Consider the following 7,276-nt stretch of genomic DNA (forward strand, 5'->3'; position numbering starts at 1 on the left):
ATCAGGAGGTTTGACATCTCCGTCACAGAAAGGTTGTTTTCTTTGGAGGAAAAATGGGCACAGGAGATGGAATTTCATCTCCTGCTAAATGGGTGACATAGATAGTTAGGATGATACTGGTATGAAGACCTGTTTCTATGGGAGGGAAAGGCAATCACCAGTCACCACGACCAGTGTGTTACTGCTGGCAACACAAGTGGTGTTTGGATGAAAGCAATTCAACTGTCAGCAACCAAATGGGCAAACTAATTACCAGTGTAAGCTGATTTCCTGGTTGAAGCCCTACACAGCGGTGGCTTTCCCTAAGCACAGGCTATGATTGTTAAGCTGAGAAAAGGTACATGTTCAGGGTAGATCCACCAGAGAGTGAGCAAATGACTGGGATTGAGTGTGTGGAAATGAAATAAGTGTTCTTCTCTTATTGGGACAGCTCTGTGAATTCCAGTGAGGGGAATCTGGTCTCTGTGGCATTGATTACAAGGATTTACAGTCTCCCCAGGATTCTAATGTGGATCTAAGGCACTGTGCCACAGTGTAGCACAGACATGGGCAGATACTGTGCGGGGATAAAATTCTATGATGCAATTCAAATTCATGAAATTTGTGAGAACTGTGGCTATACTTTGTCAAGGCCATTTACATTTTTAGCAGATTCTCTTGTATAACTATTGTCATCAGCATATTGTTCTCACTTCTGTGTCATTCACTAAACACTGATGACACAGTGGTGACACATAAGCTCTCTTTTGTCAGCCTGTGCTGAAGTTAATTAATTAGCAATCCATGCCGCAGTGCCAGGAGGTTGTTGATTGTATCGTTCTAAGCCGCCATCCTGTGTAAATTGACTTAGATTGAGATCTAACATGGCTTTGACCTGGATACCTCCCTAACAACCTAATGTGTGAAACATTGATGAGGGGATTTAGCTGGAGGACATGTTATCTTTAGCCATGCCATCAGTTCCTATAGTTCATTGAAGCAATGCAGTCGTAGACACTGTGAGGCTACATTGTGATGCGTTCGAACCTCATATTAAAATTTTAAATATTCCAGCACAATAATTGAAATACAATTACAACATGATACTAATCTCACTACCTGTAACCACTATGTCCATTAGAGTTTGAGTTTGTTCTCATAGTATAATCCCTTCCAAAACGTTGGAATTCACACAGAAATACAATGGCTTTGAAGTCTTTGAATTATCATTCAGGTGCAGTGTGTGAGCAACAATATTCCGGAGGTGTCTTGTGACCTGCTCATTCTTTTAATGAAAACACAAGCACAAGATGCATAGGGGCAATTGGTTGCATATCCTCTGCAGAAAAAGTGACATTGGTGGTCACAGCAATGTGGTTTGTGAATGCATCACCATCTCCACGGGCCATCTACTGCTGTAAGGCACAGTGACTGTTGAGTGAGCGGGCTCCATGGGCCCCAGAGGGAAGTTAGGAGTCTGTTCACGATCACTGCACATGCTCTTCGACAGAATAAAAAGCATAACAGCTCCCTTCACATGCTAACACATAGTCACTGTGTTCAGTACTACAATCCATGCACATTTATGCTTAAGCTGGCTTCATAAATGTGTATTTCCAATTCTGTATTTCCTGTTTTGTTTTGTTTTTTGTTTTTTTCTGGAAAGGCTTTCTGTAAAATTTCAATATGCTTTCATTAACTCTGCCACCCATAGATAATGTAAGTGTGTCAGATTTACTTTGCATTGAGTCCACAGTGGGCTTCAGTGTCTGACAGTGATCATACACTCCCCTCATACAGGGGGGTACACCTGAGTGATGAATAGTTAGGAAAACACTAATGAATGTTTCAGCTGTTATTATTTGGGATTAGCTGCCTCAGTGAATGTGCCCATGTCCTATTATTTTAGTCAATATCTGATTAGCCTCTCATAGGCCTTGGTTCCTAGCTGTGCTAAATAATCCCCTGAGCTTCCCACAGAGAAACATCAAACTGAACTAGGCTTGATCAGATAGGCTGCTTGAAACTTGAAACACAAAATAACTTTAATAGTTTAACCTCTGAGGAAGCTTCACTGGTGATTAATTTTCCTCCACTTCACACTATCGTAATTGTTCACACCGGGGGGCATTTAATAGTACCACAGGCCACAATTCCATGACCCCGTTCAATTCAAAGTGATTACTACGCCTCAAGGAAAGCTCTGCAATTATGCATAATTGCAACTTCACATCATCTACATAGCATAATCTTTTACAGTCATATATGTGGTTTGGCATTTATCACGTTAACAAATTTCATCTTGTCAAAACAAACAGCATTTAAATAATGAAAGTCTGACCTTACATCTGGCTGTACAGTGGCACGAACTCACGTTTGCTGGTGAGCACAAGAAAAAGGAGGAGCTATAGATGAGCAGATGGAAAACGTCTAAAAAATATTATGGCCTCTGTCAGATACACATTGTGCTTTGCAGCCATTTGGTTGGAATACCAGATCAAGTTGTCAAAAGTGGAGATAAGTTCTGCCCTCCTTCACAGTCACATGCTTTAGGCTGGACTTTTTGGGCAGCTGGCAGCAGTAAGGCTTTAACAGAGATAGTCACGGGGGAACAGACTGAACAGCATTGTAGCCCTGGCTTTGTGCCATCCTGTACTTCAAACAACTGTCCATGTGCTGGGGGCAGCTATTACACAAAACCAGAGCTACAGTACTTATGACAAGGTGACTGTGAGAAAACAAACTTGACTTAACATAAGTATGTTCTCCATAAAGGATGCACTAAAAAAAAAAAAACAATAATAATGATAAAAGAGGGGATATTATATAAATGTAGGAGTTACAATGTGGTGACTTAAAAAAATTGTATGACCTTCTCAATATCAGCACACGAAAAGAAAAACCTGATTAAGAAATGCTGCTTATCTGGAGGAAGCATTACTGCACAACAATTGTGTTGAGATTTGACATTAGCAAATGGCATCAGAATTCTAATGGATCACATATAATGATTTCTTATTTATTTTCCTTTAGCTGCAGGACATTCAGGGACATGCAACATACTGTCTCAGAGAGAGAGAGGCAAGCTAACGGCTTAAGTTGCTTTTTTTTGCCAGTTATTTTTAACAGAAGTTACATCTGTGTGTGAATGAGAGGCCAATTATAAAGTTCTTTGTCTGGTAAGGCAGAACAGTCCTGTATAAGTGCAGTTCATTTATCATTTACCATAAGGATTGCTCTGTTTACTAATGATGTGAAACAACAGAGGGCCAACTATACAATCTTGTGGAAACTTTCTAGGTGATTGTGACCTCCTTAAAGTGTTTCTAATTTTAAATGAAACAATTGGTCCTGCTTCCACTTCCATTCACCTTGTCTGCATCTTCTCTTTATCACGTCACGAAGTATGTAATGCTCAGTTTTTGTTTGCTTTACCGAGGTGCCTAATTGCATGATCATATTTAGGGCTGGACCCAAGTATTTGACTATTTGCACATTTGCTCTTAAGGTAACTTTTGATATTTTTTTTCTTTTTCTTGTGCTAAGTGTAGGATATCAAGAAAAGCAATTGCCAAATACATTTTAATTTAACGTTTGAAATGTGGAAACATATTACACCTATGCATTTCGGCAACATGGACATGCAAGTGTTTGGGATACCTTGCACCGACATTTAGCAAATGTTTTACCAGTTGGTTCGAATATACAATACCTGCAGTGTTTTTCTGTGGAGTTTGCATGTTCTCCGTGCGCTTCCATGGGTTTCCTCCCACAGTCCAAAGACATGTATGTTGGGTAAATTGTTGACTCTAAATTGCCAATAGCTATGAATGTGAGCATGAACGGATGTCTGTCTGTGTTGGCACTGAGATAGACTGGAGGCCTGTCTAATTATCCAGTAGTCAGTGTGAAGGACTGCCACAGCTGTAAGAACGTGAGAGATGCATCTTGCAGGAAGAAAGTGTCAATTGATCACTTTTGTCTGTATTCTACTACAACATTGTACGTAATAATCTTTACCGCCATTTTTTTGCAGAACATCATGGAACCTCACAGGACTATGTGGTTGCAGACCTCTCAGAACTTTGGCTTTGCTGGCAGTGGCTCTCAAATTGCAACAAATTATATAAAAGTAGACTGGAAATCAGACTTGTCATCTCTTCCTGTCATAAGTATACTTGTCATCTATGTTTGTGTGCAGGTTTAGCTGAAGAAAGTGCCTCCACGGAGCATCACAAGCTCTTATCAGTATTCAGAGATAGTACGGGTGTAGGTCAAATCTGTGGAAAAGTTGCAGTGATTTCCCAACATTGCAACACAAGAATTCACAAGGACTAGTTGAATTTGCAATAAATGTTGTCATTATAACATTGTGAAATACTGGAGGGACTGAGTACTGATAGAGATACATAGGTTAATGTGGTAAAAATGTAGGTTGTAAGAAACTGATAGGGAGGATTTAAACAAAAGTTCACAGTGCAATTAACAAAGTGCCATATTGTCAAATTATTATTAGTCATGATGCAAAACAGATGAACAGGACATAATTAATGTAACAACACAATGTTGCACATATTATTATTATCCATTTTGTTGGGCAACGTTACTTTGTCTCACATTATCCTAAACCACAGATAACTATGTTTCATTTCCAAATGCATTTCTTTCTTGGGAAGTGCTTGTCAGGACCAATCTGAGGATATATATGATCGGCCTTGGTATTCTGCAGTCGTGCTGACCTCAGGTTCAAAGATGAAACTGACTCCAGCAGGGATAATTTAAACCTGCTGCCCTGGAGAGTCCATCCCAAGGTAGTCATTTAGAAGATTTTCAAATGGTTCGGAAATGCCTCTAGTTAATTAAAAATTAAGTATAGATGATTAATTGACACCCTACATAGAGGATTTTAAGACATTCCCATTTGTGTGAGTTGAAGACTCTTATTTCACGTACAGGAGCCAATAATGATATCCATAAAAATCATCAAGTGTAAGACCAAAACCATTTTCATTTCTATTTTTGTCCATTATCAATCAGACTAAAATTCCTTTCCTTAATAGACTGCTATGAGCGAAAAATGTTGTTCTATGTGTATATACTATAATACAGTATACGTGAATAATTAGTGGCTCCATGGTCGTGACATTTCCTCTATATAGTCTCAGCTGGAGGCCTTTCTTGCTCATGCATTCTGTCAGTAAAATTTGACTTAATTTTCAAAGCACCATTAACATGACCCGGTGACATAATCATATTCAATTGAAATTATTACTACCATTCCAGCTACATGCAAGGCAATATATCATAAGATGTAAAATCTCAAAATAAATCAAAAACTGCCTAAATAAAGCTGAATACAAAGTAGTTACCATCTGTCTTCCATTTTCTCACTACCCATCTCGTTTCATTACTTTATCATTTGCATTCTTTCACCCTTCCATTATCTCTTCCCTTGATCATTCTCTACCATATCAAACATTTCCTGATTAATGCCACTGAAGTTCCCACATCCCAGATTTTCTCTCGGGTCATTACTAATGTTTTGACTGCAGTGTAAACTGTGTTGAGTTATCACCAGCGACTAAATCTAGGGTTGTTGCTTTGGCACTTCAAGGGTTCAACATGATCTACTGTATCTGTCAAAACAAGCCCTGAGCTGAGTGTTATAATGTTACATTAAGACACGCCCTTCACACCGGGCTCAGAGAAGCACAACATAGTATGTGTAGGGCTTCAAGTTTCAGTTTTTATAGTAGTTGTTTCAGTTGCATAGAACTTGATGTACTTCATTTATTCCAAGTCAGATTTTAGAAATTAGCAATAAAAATTTGGCGTTTATACATTAAACATATACATGTTGCACAGGCAGTCACACTTTGCCCGCTGTGGTCCTAAAGACAGTTGTTAACACACAATAATGCAGATGTAAATAGATGTGAGTGATTAATAATATATTTGCCATATACTGAATCTGTAGCTCCTACTGTTTATTTCCCTCTGTGAGGTGTAATCATGAAATAAATGATAATATAATAAACAACCGTTAAAATTGTATATGTCCTCAAAGGAGAAATTACAACTCTTTACAAATACTATGCTTTATATGTAACTATACTAAATATACTTCTCAATACACCTAAGAAAATACCCACATTTTGCTCATAACTATGCTAGAAAGCTGTAGTACTACTATTTGGCCTTTGGGCCAACACTTCTCACAGCACTGTTCCTTGGAGTTACTATGTACTCATCTTTTTCTTTCCATCGCTTTCACTTTTCCAACTATTAACAATTTTAAAATCACCAGGTTCCTACAATTGTTCCAATCAATCACTGGGCCCCTTTCTTTAAATATCAGTGCAACTGTGCCCAAGTCTTTCAGACCTACTCTTGCACAACATGCCTCCTCCACATCAACGCCTTAACCTTCAAGATGTCCAGGCAACATGTACCAAAGATTTCCATCAGCCACCTGCTGCCCCGACTCCACTACCTCTGGCAGCATCTTGGCTCTGTGGGATAAATAAAGATGATTCACACTGATAAAATCTAATTTCCCAAAATCTCTCTGTAGCTTAACAGAATATATTGTGTTAGTCATTCTCCTTACCTAACTGGCAGATGTCACATGCTGAACAGTCTGACACACACCAAATAACACAGATCGCACAGCATGATTAACTGCGTCTCTTCTCATTAACCAACTATTCAGTAATACAGTGAGATGAATTACCTTAAACCACATGTTTATTGCTTCTTCTTAGTTTCTGGGAAAATAGTGCAACATGGAATAATAATCACGGGCTCTGAGCAGATGTAAATTTCAGCCTTTTTTAGAATCATAAGCTTTATTGATTGTGATGTAGTATATAAAGTATATATACAACACATGTTTTCCTAAAGGACACACTTGGTGCATGGGCTGGAATTTGAAGTGTAGCCTGATGTTCTGCCCATTGAGCCACCAGGTTACTGCCTCATTTGGAAAGAGAACAAAAAATTGTTGACGGCCAGATCGACAAACATCCTATGCTTCTATCAGCTCCAGAAACCCAAACTGGTGACCACCATGGCTAGGTATTTTGCTTTTGTCTTGACCCACTTAATATCTGTACATACTCTCCCATTCTTTTGATGTCCTGAAAAGCATTTCTTAAAATTTGGTACAAACCTCCATTTGGATTCAAAGATGAGATTATTAAAAATTTTGGTGGCCAAACGTTAAAGGTCAAGGTCACTATGGCTTCACATCTGTTCCATTCTTGTAAACGTGCCATCATAGGCCCTGAGGGTAGGT

The sequence above is a fragment of the Channa argus genome, chromosome 9 (genome assembly GCF_033026475.1).
Source record: "Channa argus isolate prfri chromosome 9, Channa argus male v1.0, whole genome shotgun sequence".
In the NCBI taxonomy this organism is placed as follows: Eukaryota; Metazoa; Chordata; class Actinopteri; order Anabantiformes; family Channidae; genus Channa; species Channa argus.